This window comes from Pogona vitticeps, chromosome 2 (genome assembly GCF_051106095.1).
Source record: "Pogona vitticeps strain Pit_001003342236 chromosome 2, PviZW2.1, whole genome shotgun sequence".
In the NCBI taxonomy this organism is placed as follows: domain Eukaryota; kingdom Metazoa; phylum Chordata; class Lepidosauria; order Squamata; family Agamidae; genus Pogona; species Pogona vitticeps.
The window spans coordinates 217,583,524-217,596,803 of record NC_135784.1 but is presented as its reverse complement, the minus strand read 5'-3'; the positions used below and the strand labels follow the sequence as shown (position 1 = coordinate 217,596,803).

The window sequence follows — 13,280 nt, the reverse complement described above, 5'->3', positions numbered from 1 at the left end:
TCCTCTGTGTACAGTGGTGCCTCGACTTACAGATGTACCGACTTACAAAAAACTCCGGCTGCAAAATTTTTCCTTTGACTTGCGGCCGGAGCTTCGACTTACGGACGAAAAATGTGGGGGAGGTGGGGAATGCGCGAAATTTGAACTTTTAGTTAACCGTTGGCCTGTGAAGAGGCTGCTTGTCTGCTACCTCGATTGTCCCAGCAGTTAGAGAGTGGATACGGAGAGAGTCTTCAGACTGCCTGGTACTGCCTGGTATTGCCTGATACTGTATTGTATGGACAGTTTTTTTCTTTTTTCTTTTTCTTTTGTTTTGTTTTGTTTTGTTTTTTTGTTTTTTCTGTTTTTTTGCTTTTTTAAATTCTTGATTTTTGGATTTTTGACTTTCTTTTTTATAACAAAGAGAGACTGCCTGTTCTGGGTGAGTACACGGTATTTACTGTACTGTACAGGGGTTTTTTGCAGCTGGGGGGTAGGACTAGGTGGGTGGTTATGTTTCTGTGCTCTGATGGGTCTTGCAGCATGAAAAGTACAGTAGAATGTAATATTAAATTAAAATTAAATGTGAAAATTAGACTGTACAGTAATTTTAAAATGTAAAATTTATTTACAGTATTTATTTTTGCTTTCTGTGGCTTCTAGGATTTGTGTCTGGTTAGTTTGCTGTAAAATGGAGTTTAGACTCAAGTCTCCCCCCCAATTGTCTTCTCTCTCTCTCTCTCTCTCTCTTTGATGAGGAGTTCTGTGCTGGAATAATGGTTGCTGGATTCTGTGGCTTCTAGGGTTTGTGTACTATGACCTCTCTTTAGTTTTAAAATGTTTGTTTAAAATGTGGCTCCAAGGTCTGTCTCTTTTAAAATCAGAAAATATTCTGTGAGAGGCTGTGGTGCTTGTTGATGCAGGCAGGCAGGCTTTAAAATGGAGTTTACTCTAGACTCAAGTCTCTTCCCCCCCATTGTCTTCTTCTCTCTCTCTCTTCTCTCTGTTTGCGCTTAACAGCACAAACCTTTGTCTGTGGGGTCTGTGTGCCCCAGTGATGACCTTCTTTCTTTCTTTCCTCTTTTCCCCATTGTTCCTTCCCTCCCTCCTTTCCTGCCCTTTTTTTAAACCAAAAAGGTGTTTGGCTTGATTTAAAACGTGCTTGGTTTTAAAAGTGTTCTGTTTAAAAGGTGTTCCCTCCCTCCCTCCTTTCCTGCCCCTTTTTTAGCCTAAAAGGTGCTTAGTTTGGTTTAAAAGGTGCTTGGTTTTAAAGGTGTTCTGTTTAAAAGGTGTTCCCTCCCCCTCTCTCCTTTCCTGCCCTTTTTAAACCAAAGTCATCTTAGATTAAAAGAAGAAAAGTTGTCCCCCAGTGGTAGAGTGCGGATTAACCAGTTTTGCATTAGTTCCTATGGGAACGAATGTGTCAAACTGCAAACAGCGCCTCGACATGTGAACAAAAAACAGCCGAAATGGATTAAATGGTTTTCAATGCATTCCTATGGGAAATTTTGCTTCGACTTATGAAAATTTCGAGTTATGGCCACAGTTCCAATACAGATTAATTTCATAAGTCGAGGCACCACTCTATTCTTGCCAACTCTTCTTGATGTCTTCTGCTTCTGTGAGGTCCCTAACGTTTTTGTCTTTTATAATGTCCATCTTTGCTCAAAATGTTCCTTTGACATCTCCAATTTTCTTGAAGAGATCTCTGGTTTTTCCCTTTTTATTGTTTTCCTCTATATCTTTGCACTGTTCATTTAAGAAGGCCCTCTTGTCTCTCCTTGGTATTCTTTGGAAATCTGCATTCCATTTTCTGTAACTTTCCCTAGCTCCCTTGCATTTTGATTCTCTTCTCTTCTCTGCTATTTGTAAGGCCTTGTTGGACAGCCACTTTCTAGCATTTCCTTTTCTTTGGGATGGTTTTTGTTGCTGCTTCCTGTACAATGTTACAAACCTCCATCCATAGTTCTTCAGGCACTCTGTCCACCAAATCGAGTTCCTTAAATCTGTTCTTCACTTCAACTGTGTATTCATAAGGGATGAGCTCCAGGTCTTGCCTTTGCTGAGTGTATAGAGCTTCTCCATCTTTGGTTGCAGAGAACATAATAAATCTGATTTTGGTATTGCCCATCTGGTGATGTCCATGTGCAGAGTCACCTCTTCTGTTGTTGGAAAAGAATGTTTGTGATGACCAGCCTGTTGTCTTGACAAAACTCTATCAGCCGTTAGCGTGCTTCGTTTTGAACTCCAAGGGCAAACTTACCTGTTGTTCTTTTTATCTCTTCACTTTTGGATTCCAATCCCCTATAATGACAAGAATTTCTTTCTTTGGTGTCAGTTCTAGAAGGTGTTGTAAGTCTTCATAGAATTAGTCAGTTTCAGCCTCTTCAGCATTGGTGGTTGGTGCAGAAACTTGGATTACTGTGATGTTGAAAGGTCTGCCTTGGATGCGTATTGAAATCATTTTATCATTTTTGAGACTGTATCCGAGTACAGCTTTTCCCATTCTTTTGTTGACTATGAGGACTACTCCATTTCTTCTATGGGATTCTTGCCCATAGTAGTAGATATGATAATCGTCTGAATTGAATTTGCCCATTCTCCTCCATTTTAGTTCACAAATTTATTTTGAGAACACCAACAAAACAGGAAGATGGCATGCATACAAACTGAAGAGACAAAGATCCAAAAACTACATTTAAAGTCTTAAGAATAAAGCGGGTGAGAAAGTTTACAACCTTTAAAGATTTTTTTAAAATAGTGGAAAAATTCGATACAAAAATCTACACAAAGAAGGGACTGCCATCCCAAGATTTAAAAAGATATTTACCGGGAAAATAAGCATTTGAAATTATCCAAACAACAAAAGAAAATGTTTAATCAACCATACTCCATGAATGAAATTTCAACTGCTTTCTCTAAACAAAAACTTATGAAATCTCCAGGAAGTAATGGGATTAGTGCAGAGTATTATAGAAAGTTCGAGGAAATATTGATTTTGCCTTTTAAGAAACTACTCGAAATTCAACAGGAGAAAATGATACCAAACACATGGAAAAAAAACTATAATCACAATAATTCATAAAGACACTGATTCTGAATAGATTCAAAATTATAGACCAATATCTCTTCTTAATGTTGACTATAAAATATATAAAAATATTCCAGCTACAAGATTGAAGAAGGTCTTGATCAATGTAATCCATGAAGATCAAGTAGGATTTCTGCCAAAAAGATACTTAAGAAAAAATGTTAGGAATCTCATAAACTTCATGGAATACTATGAGGCCCATCCAGAAAAATGAATAGCATTGCTTTTTATTGATGCAGAGAAAGCCTTTGATAACATAAACTGGAACTTTATGATGTTTCAATTAGAAGAAATGGAAGCAGGTCAATCCTTTATCAACAATATAAAAGCGATCTATTCCCACCAAAAAGCAAAAATAAGAATTAATGGAGAACTATCAGAAGAAATTGGAATACAAAAAGGTATGAGACAAGGTTGCCCATTATCACCATTGCTTTTTTTTGATAGTAATCAAATATTCTAATGCATCAGATAAAAATTTCTGATAAAATCAAAGGGGCCAAAATTATAGTCAAATTATTTAAAGTACAGGCCTTTGGAGATGACTTACTTGTGATGGTGGAAGATGCACAAAAATCAACTAAAACACTTATGAAAGAATTGAAAGAGTTTGGAGAAGTTGCGGGCCTTAAAATAAACCATAGAAAGACAAACATAAATATGTATGCAACATAAATAAATAGATGACCTTTTGAATCTTACAAATTCCCAGGAGGGAAAGAAAGTAAAATATCTTAGAATAAACTTTACCAAAAAAAAAACCACACCTCACCAAAAAACAAGTACCTTAATGAAAGATAATTTACCTGAAAATGATGGAAGAAATAAAGAAAGACTTGACTAGATGGAGGAATCTGCAATTAACAATGATGGGCAGGATTGCAACAGTTAAAATGAATATCCTACCAAAGTTGATCTTATTTCAAAACATCCCAGTGATTTTGAAACAATCAATATTTAAAGAACTCAACCAGCTTATTTCTAAGTTTGACAAGGGAAGAAACCAAGGATAAAATAAAAGTCACTTCAGGACAGGAAACAGAGAGGAGGAATGGGTCTCCCAAATTGGCTGCTATATTACAGGACAGCCTCATTAACGTGGATCAAAGACTGTATTTTTTGGAAAACCAAAGACAGTAAAAATTGGAAGGTCACGATTTGAAATGGGGGGTGGCATGCTTTTCTTTGGTACAGCAGAGTGAACGATTTCAAACAATTTAACAATCATATTTTGAGAAAAATCTTTACTATGGTCTTGTACTAAAATTCAAAGACAGATGTATGTCAAAATACCATGTTGGGTAACACCAGTGGAGGCATTTTCTCTTCTGAACTTGAGAGAAAACAAGAAAATCTTAAGATATAGAGAAGTACTAAAACCAAACAGGACATTGAAAAATAACGATGAATTAGTAGCACAGGGATTTGATATGGATTCATGGTAACATTCTCAATTAATTTCAAGATATGGTAAAGACAAACAGCAAGATTTTTATGTGGACAACACTCTTTTTGACAGAATCCTCCTGGATACCAGGAGGAGGTGGTTAAGGAATGTATGATAAGGTGGGCACAGAATATTGGACACAATGTAAGTTTGGATCAATGGGAACAAATATGGAAAAACAATATAGAACTTACCAAGTCAGTAGCATTTAAAGAAAATATATAAAAATGTTTTACGGATGGTATATAACTGCCACAAAACTAGCCAAAATAGATGTAAAAATTTCAAACCTCTGTTGGAGATGTAAACGAAAGGAAGGTTCTTTTTACCACATATGGTGGTCATGCAGAAAAGCCCAAAAATATTGGGAAAGGGTTTAAATGTTTTTGCAAGAGGTTCTAGAGATTCTGATAACTGTAACCCCTGAATTCTTTCTTCTAAACATAATTCCGGAATCAATAGAACCAATGAAAACATATTTAGCCATCCATATCTTGACAGCTGCAAGAATTCTCTTTGCTAAACATTGGAAAGACCCGGCGAATCCATCACAATAATAGCAAAAATAGCAAAAATTCTGGATAATTACTATTTTTAATAGCAAAATAGTTAATAGCAAAAATTCTGGATATGGGGGAAATGGATAAATTATCATAATGGCTAGATTCGACAAGAATGACAAACCATGAAGATGGTTGGCATAAATTATATGACTGGCTCAGAAATAGAATGCAAATTAATATTTGAGAAATAGAATGCAAATTAATATTTGATAATTGAAAGCCTGTGGGGAAAATGTATGCTTTTACAATGTATATATCTGTGGCAGTAGCAGACATTGTGCTTGGGCGCACAGGTCATGTACACAGTGTGCTAGCTTCCAGTAAAGGATGATTCATTAACCTGCTTTTGTAGCTAGGATAATTACCTGTCTCTGGGTAAATTGTATTAACTTACTTGTGTATTTAAGGTGTTATCTGTCTCTGTTTACCCTGCTCATGTATTCAGGAATGTTTACCCTGCTTGTGTATTTAGGGTTTACCTGCCTATGTTTACCGGCCCCTCTGTTTACCCTACTTGTGTATTCAGGATATTACCTGCTTCTGTTTAGAATGGTACTTGATTAACTTGTGCAAAGGTAATAGAAAACAATAAAAGGGGGCACGGCAAAGGATCGGGAGGGATTCCCTCTGAACAGCTGCTGCACGGCATGCTGTTTTTGATCATCCGGATCCCGTCCTGAAACCACACTCGAGTGCTTTGCCTTTTCCTTTCTCCTTGCTGGTCAAGAGGGGGGGACAGGCTTCATCTGCAGATCCCGACAACTAGGCTTCATCTGCAGATCCCGACAAATGGTGCCCTCTCTGAGGTCAACTTTCAATGACCACCCACTCATCTCGCCTGGCACAGGCCCCAAGACGCATCAATCATCCGCAAGGATCCCTCGGTGAGTGTTGAATTTGTCAAGTAAGACACCTAGACTTCTAGCAACATGGGGACTTCTTTATCAAGTCGTCAGGAACAATTTGTACAGGACCTCCACTTCTTATTAAAAAGGAATGGTCACACGACCACACACACAGAAGTGGAAGATTTAGTATATACTATAGGGGATTTGTGCCCATGGATCCCTGAAACAGGGACGATGGACCTCAAGGAATGGTCTAAAATAGGCAGCTATTTTCACGGACAGCCAAGAGTTAAAGCAGAAGTGATTTCTACATGCTCCAAAGTGCGTACTTGCCTTCAAGGCCCACGCAGCATTCTTTTTGATCCAGAATTTGAGGCTAAGCTGCTCAAACAACTTCCTCAAATTCTGCCTCCAGCCTCCTTAGCTCCCCTGCTGCACTCTCTGTCTAATTCTGACCAGCCTGAGAACACCTCCTGGAAAACCCAGGATGACTTAAAAGCATTGCCCCCTCAGGCAATTGAGATTGATAACCGTCCTTCAATGGATACAACTGGTGCTTGTGCAGAAACTGGCTGTGTCATTTCTGCTTTTCCTGTCCTGCAGGAATCTGCCATAGCAGTTCCTGTCAGATCTGAACTTTTCCAGGCTCAAGGCATCCGCGAACTGCAAAGCAGTAGCAAGGACAAAGGGATAGAGGCTCTCCTGGAATCCTCATCCGCCCCATGGCTTGTCCCTAGTGACTGGAGGAGAGGTCTCCTTCCACCAGCAGAAGGACTCATTTGCCTTCAAGAATGGCAAGATTTAGCATTTAAGCGAGCAGGAATTAATGCTGGTGCAACAGAAGTATCTATGAACGCCTGGAAGCAGGCATTCCATTCAGCAAAACAAATTGCATGCCTGACTCCCTCCCTTGCTGGCCTGGAAGCAGCGGCTACCTCAGTGTCTCCGCCTAGTCAGCCAAAGTTGCATGATATCCCAGGGAATTGGAACCCAGGCCCAGAAAAAATAATAGAGGATCTGCAGGATTTCTTTGATGTCATGGGCTGGGGTACAAAAGCAGCTTTACAAGCATTTGATGCATCATATAAGGAAGGGGAGGAGGAAGAGAATCTAAGGGGGGTGGCTGCTACACCCCAACATGAAGCTTGTTTTGAACTGCTTTTTCCATGTGCTAATCCTGTTTGGGTGAAAAATCCTACTAAGCCGGACATGGCAGTTATCCAGATCCTGACCATCCAGATAGGAGGACGTCCAGTCCAGAGCCTAGTGGATACAGGTGCTGATATCACAGTTGATATCATAGCTGGGAACGATTGCCCCCATCTGGCCAGTAGAGAGACTAATGCTGCATATTGGGGTGGGAGGAGGTGAACCAGCTCCTTAAAGTTTTTCCCCATCACCTTCCACTCTGGGGAAAGCATTGTTTACACTCCAGCCACTTGTAAGGGATCCAAATGATGTCCTGGACACTCTATGTTCCATGTTCTTAGAACTACAAATCCTATCACACCTTGCTTTGCTCGGCAATTTGCCTTGGGTTCCTGCATTCATGAGCCCTTAGCTCAGCATGATGGCAGTTTCCTGAATATTTCAGCATGATGGGACCTGTGTTCCAGCGTAAAAAAACTCCAGGTCAAAGCCTGGCTCTTATCAGCAATTCCAGACATTCTGCCAAAAGAATGCCATTGCATCGGACAGTCTTCTTGCAAAATATGCTTTGTGCAGCCCAGAGAAAAATCAACAGACTGGGCACTGAAAGCCTTGTTACAACTGCTCTCTCAACAAATTTTCATCTGCAAGCTGTGGTTTTCAAGTGCTATTTTTGGCTACCTTATGGCTGCTAAATGCAGTTCTCTACATCCCTGGGAAAAAATGCTTGTTAAATTGTCAGGAACAGATAATTAACTGTTTGTTTTTCTTCACTGCAGGGTGATGTTGATAAGAGCGCTTGACATGTCTTTCCTCTGTCTATTATCAGTTATCCAGATCTTACAGGGCAATGGGTATTGAATTTCACAGAGCTTCGTTTTAATGCTCAGAATTAGCTGCAGTTTTTTTTAGCCTTTGAGCTTTTTTCTAATGTTGAATTTACTTTTGTAATAGACACAATATGTTTATTCTTTTGCTTTTCCCCCCCATATCTATATCCTTCTATTACATTTGATTGTGGTTATATTTTCTTGGTTTCTTCATGGAGCCTAAATATGTCACAAGCTTTCCTTGAAAACTTTGAAAACTTTGTCTGTTTATGCCTGAGACAGAGAAGCAAATTATTCCCTTGAGGGACATACACAAGATAAGGGACATGGTTTCACTTTAGCACATGAGGCACAAAATCTAAAAGCATTTTCCCTATTTCTTACAGTAATAAGAAGCAAAATAACTTAACAACCTTTTACCCTTCCATGGCTCCCAAAGTTTTCTGCCTGAAGCAGCTGTGTCAGTGTGTCTAATGTTAGGGCCAATTCAACATATGCAAATGATTGTTTGGAATTGCTGCCAAAGAGCCATGACTGCATGGGTGTAAGTTTGCTCTGAGTTTATGACTATTCAAGTCTGCATATGACTGTGTTATGGTCATAGCTCCATGATGCCACCTGAGCATTTTTACAGGTATCTTTTTATTATGAGACCAGTCACTCATCAATAGGACAGAACATAGAGCTTATTAGCTAATTCTGGTATTTTCTATAAGTCTATGTATCTTTCTATATTTAGGTACTATAGTGGTGTATAAGTTAAGCCCAGTAGAAATCTTATAGGATGAAGATATGCTGTAGTGTTTATACTAATACTTAGGAGCTGTTTATGCACCACACTCATGGTTTGTGTTTCTGTTGTACTCATACAGAGAACTGGAATGACAAGATTCCAGGTTTCATTCCATCTGAACAATGTTTTAAAGTTTTAAAGAATTATACTGCATGTGACAATGAGTTTTGGCTCTCAGCACAACAAGGAGGCAGGTTTGGTAATTTGTATGCCTCCCTTTTTCCCAGTGGCCTGGAACATTCCACATTGGGAGATATCTATTCAATTCAGTGTATTCAGCTTCCAGTAAAGGATGATTCATTAACCTGCTTTTGTAGCTAGGATAATTACCTGTCTCTGGGTAAATTGTATTAACTTACTTGTGTATTTAAGGTGTTATCTGTCTCTGTTTACCCTGCTCATGTATTCAGGAATGTTTACCCTGCTTGTGTATTTAGGGTTTACCTGCCTATGTTTACCGGCCCCTCTGTTTACCTTACTTGTGTATTCAGGATATTACCTGCTTCTGTTTAGAATGGTACTTGATTAACTTGTGCAAAGGTAGTAGAAAACAATAAAAGGGGGCACGGCAAAGGATCGGGAGGGATTCCCTCTGAACAGCTGCTGCACGGCATGCTGTTTTTGATCATCTGGATCCCGTCCTGAAACCACACTCGAGTGCTTTGCCTTTTCCTTTCTCCTTGCTGGTCAAGAGGGTGGGACAGGCTTCATCTGCAGATCCCGACAACTAGGCTTCATCTGCAGATCCCTACAACTAGGCTTCATCTGCAGATCTCGACAAAAGCCTATGATGAATCTAGAAACAGAATATATATTATAATTAAGTTATACTGGGAACTTACATATCTTTGAAATGTAACAGATGAGAATGAGTATTTTAAAATGTTTATGTTGATTTGCCCCCCCTGTTTATCGCATGCCCCCTGTCCCCCATCTCTACACCTAACCCATAAAATACAATACAATAAAATAAAAAAGGAACAGCTTTGGTCACCTTGGCAGATGACCTACAATGGGAACCAAATAGGGGATCTGTGTACCTGTTGGTTTTGCTGGACCTCTCAACAGCTTTTGTTACTATCGACCACAATATCCTCCTGACTCATATCTCTGGAATGGGACTGGGGGCACTGCTTTACAGTGGCTCCAGTCCTTTCTGGAGGAGAGAACTCAGAAAGTGCAGCTGGTGCACTTCTGTTCAAAATCCTGGCATCTGACCTGTGGAATCCCTCAGAGTTCTGTTTTGTCTCTTATGTTATTTAACATCTACATGAAACCACTGGGAAAGATTATCCGGAGTTTTGGGGTTCGGTGTCACCAGTATGCAGATGACACCCAACTCACCTCTCCTTGCCACCTAAATCCAAGGAAGCTACTTCAGCTCTAGATCAGTGTTTGGTATCAGTAATGGACTGCAAGAGGGTAAATAAATGGAAACTTACTCCAGACAAGACAGAGGTGCTTCTGGTCAGTCAAAAGGCAGATCAAAGAATAAGGATGCAGCTGGTACTGGATAGGATTACACTCCCATTGAAAAAACAGATGCACAGCTTGGGGGTGCTCCTGGATTGTCTCTAGGCCTTTGTGGTGACCAGGAGTGCATTTTCACAATTAGAACTAGTGCACTAGCTGCATCCATTTCTTGAGAGAGCTGATCTGGCCACTGTGACACATGCCTTAGTTGCTTCCCGGCTGGATTACTGTAATGTGTTTGTTCTGTGTGGGGCTGCCAATGGAAAGTGTCAGGAAACTTCAACTGGTCCAAAATACAGCAGCCAGATTACTTACTGGGGTTGGTTACAAGAATCACATAAGCTCCCTGTTACAGCAGCTCCACTGGCTGCTGATCAGCTTCCAAGTACAATTTAAAGTACAGTGGTGCCCCGTTCCAGGATTAACGTCGCTATCCGGATTCAACGCTATGCGGAGGGGAAAACTCCATAGGAATGCATTAAACTCCGTTTAATGCGTTCCTATTGGGGAAAAACTCACTGGTAAGCAAAGATTCCCCCATCCGGCCGCCATTTTCACTGCCCAGTAAGTGAGGGTGAGGGCAGGGCGTGAAAATGCTGCGGGCGGCCATTCTGCTGATCCGGTGGCCATTTTGGAACCGCCGATCAGCTGTTCTGCAAACATCTCAATGCAAAGATCGGTAAGCGAAATGCTTACCGATCATCGCAATGTGATTTTTGGCCATTGAGAACGTCGCAATGCGATCGCATTAGCGATCACAAAAAATATGTCGCTGTGAGGATTTGTCGTTAAACGGTGTGCTCGTTAAGCGAGGCACCACTGTACTGGTTTTAACCTATAAATCCCTAAATATCCGGAGTCCTAGCTGTCTCAAAGACTGTATCTCCCATTATGTGCCATTCCAGGTGTTAAGATCATCAGGAGAGGCCTTCCTCTCAATCCTGCCACCTTCACAAGTGTGTCTGATGGGGACACAGGAGAGGAGCTTCTCTGTTGCTGCTCCCAGACTTTGGAACTCCCTCCCACAGGAGGTCAGACTGGCCCCATTTTTGCTATCCTTCCGCAAGCAGGCAAAGACCTTTCTCTTCAAGCAAGCTTTCCCTCAGTAACCAGCTACCTCTGTGTGATTTTGAGATAGATTGTTACGCATCCGTGCTTTGACTGCATTTTTAGTACTACTTGTGTTTTCCATGTTTGTGTTTTCCATTTCGCAGAGTGACATTTTTGAAAATTTTGAATACTTATTGATCTTTACCTTAATATTGCCTGTTAAGTATGTAAGATGCCTCCTTATTCATTGATCGTAGTTTTCAATATTATCTTTGAGCATGTATACTCATTGAGTGTGTCTATGTATATGTTGTATACTTAGTTTTCAACTTTAAATATTGTATTTCCTTGTTGTAAGCTGCCTTAGATCCTTAGAAAGGCAGGGTATAAATAAATAAATAAATAAATAAATAAATAAATAAATAAATAAATAAATAAATAAATAAATATTCAGCAAGCTGCTTGCGGAAAGTGGCTGCTATGATAGTGGCATTGTTTAGAAGAGAGGCAACTCTCTTTTGCCTGATACCACAAAGCATTCATGTTTTCCATAAATGGGGGAGGGGCTTCCAATGAACTAGGAGTGAGCATTCCATAAGCCCCAGAACCTGTTTAAAGGCCTAGAGACAATCCACTGATGGACGCAGTTGGTAAGTCAGATAATTGTTTTGTGTTTAACTAGTGAATCCAGGTCCCAATATATCCCTTGTTCCATGTCTGTAGACCATCTTGACTACTGAGATTTTCCCTTGCTTGGTATCACCCTGTGAATGGTAGTGAGTACAAAAGGATATCCTGTTCTTGACTGCTGCCATTGGTGTTGTCAACATTCAGATTGGCCTTTGCTATGTAAAGCTTGGCACCCCTTTTCCTGCTGGCAGCATGGCATGCTATATTGCAAAACAATGCCAGATCATTTCCTGATGTTCTGAATCATGGACATAGAAGCAATATCCCATATCCATAAGTCGGAGGGGTTTTATGTTTGTTTGTTTTTTAAAGGATTTAATATTTTTCCTGCATAACAATGCTGAGCATCTCATATTGGCATTCTGCAGTTTAAATGTGCAATAACTCCATCCTACCCAATCTAGTCAGCTGCTTCATCACATGAGCCACCACATGACCAGGCAGACAATGGGATCTCTCAATATCAGTGCTTCTGTGTTTACACTGATGCATGCAGAAAATGGAACAGTTTTCTGGCTACTTTGTTTAGCAGATTATTTTAATTGTGGAACAGTTCTCAGTCGTATATCATATTCAATGCAAGTTGTGACCATCATATAGTTGGTTATTATCTTTCAGCATACAATGGCTTGCGTGAACATCAGTGGTTGAAGAAGGTGGCCTTCCAATTTCCCCAAAAGAACAGCAGCAACTACTCTTGGCAAGGAAGGGAGCCCAAAGGTACAATGTAAGTGCTTATTTATTTATTTATTTATTTGACTTATATCCCGCCCATCTGATAAGTCTATACAACTCTGAGCGGCTAACAGCAACATATATACAATTATAATAACATAAATCGAAATAGCCTCATAGGCATTTATTCACACATAACTGGTGAGTCCAGATGCAGAGGCTCTCCCCTATTTAATTTCCAGCCAATTCCACCCAGTTCAGGAGGACTCAGAGCAAGCAATGCATGCCTATATGTGTCCTCACATCAACGGCAGCACTCCCTCTCCCTGCATTACACAGAATGCATTGAGCAGCCAAGGGCTCTGCTAGTTGGGGAAAATGGGAGTTGTAGTCCAGGCCCCTGAGAAGGAAGCAAAATGGAGAATACTACTACAGAGAAACCCTAAGAAAAAGGACTTTTAAACACATATCTATACCTCACTGCAAAATACACCTGGGAGGAGGTATCAAGCATTGCCACACTGGCATGATTTAACCAGCAGCACTACAGTGCTCAATTTATAATTTTCAGGAGTTATTGCTCCGTATTCAACGTCATTTGCTCCTTACAAAAATATCCTCAACCCTGATCAGATCAGCAAAGCAGTCTTAGAAACAGCAGGAAATGTTTCTAAGATACATAAAATAATTAT

The 13,280-nt window shown here is 40.1% G+C and overlaps 1 long non-coding RNA gene across 1 annotated transcript in view; it reads left to right on the top strand.

Annotated features, from left to right (window-relative positions):
- LOC144586553 (uncharacterized) overlaps positions 1-12,687 on the top strand; it is a 65,928-nt gene extending 53,241 nt beyond the window's left edge. Inside the window, exon 2 of the long non-coding RNA XR_013541432.1 lies at positions 12,532-12,687. This is a non-coding gene — a long non-coding RNA (uncharacterized LOC144586553). The remainder of the gene's footprint in view (positions 1-12,531) is intronic.
- The last annotated feature ends 593 nt before the right edge of the window (positions 12,688-13,280 follow it).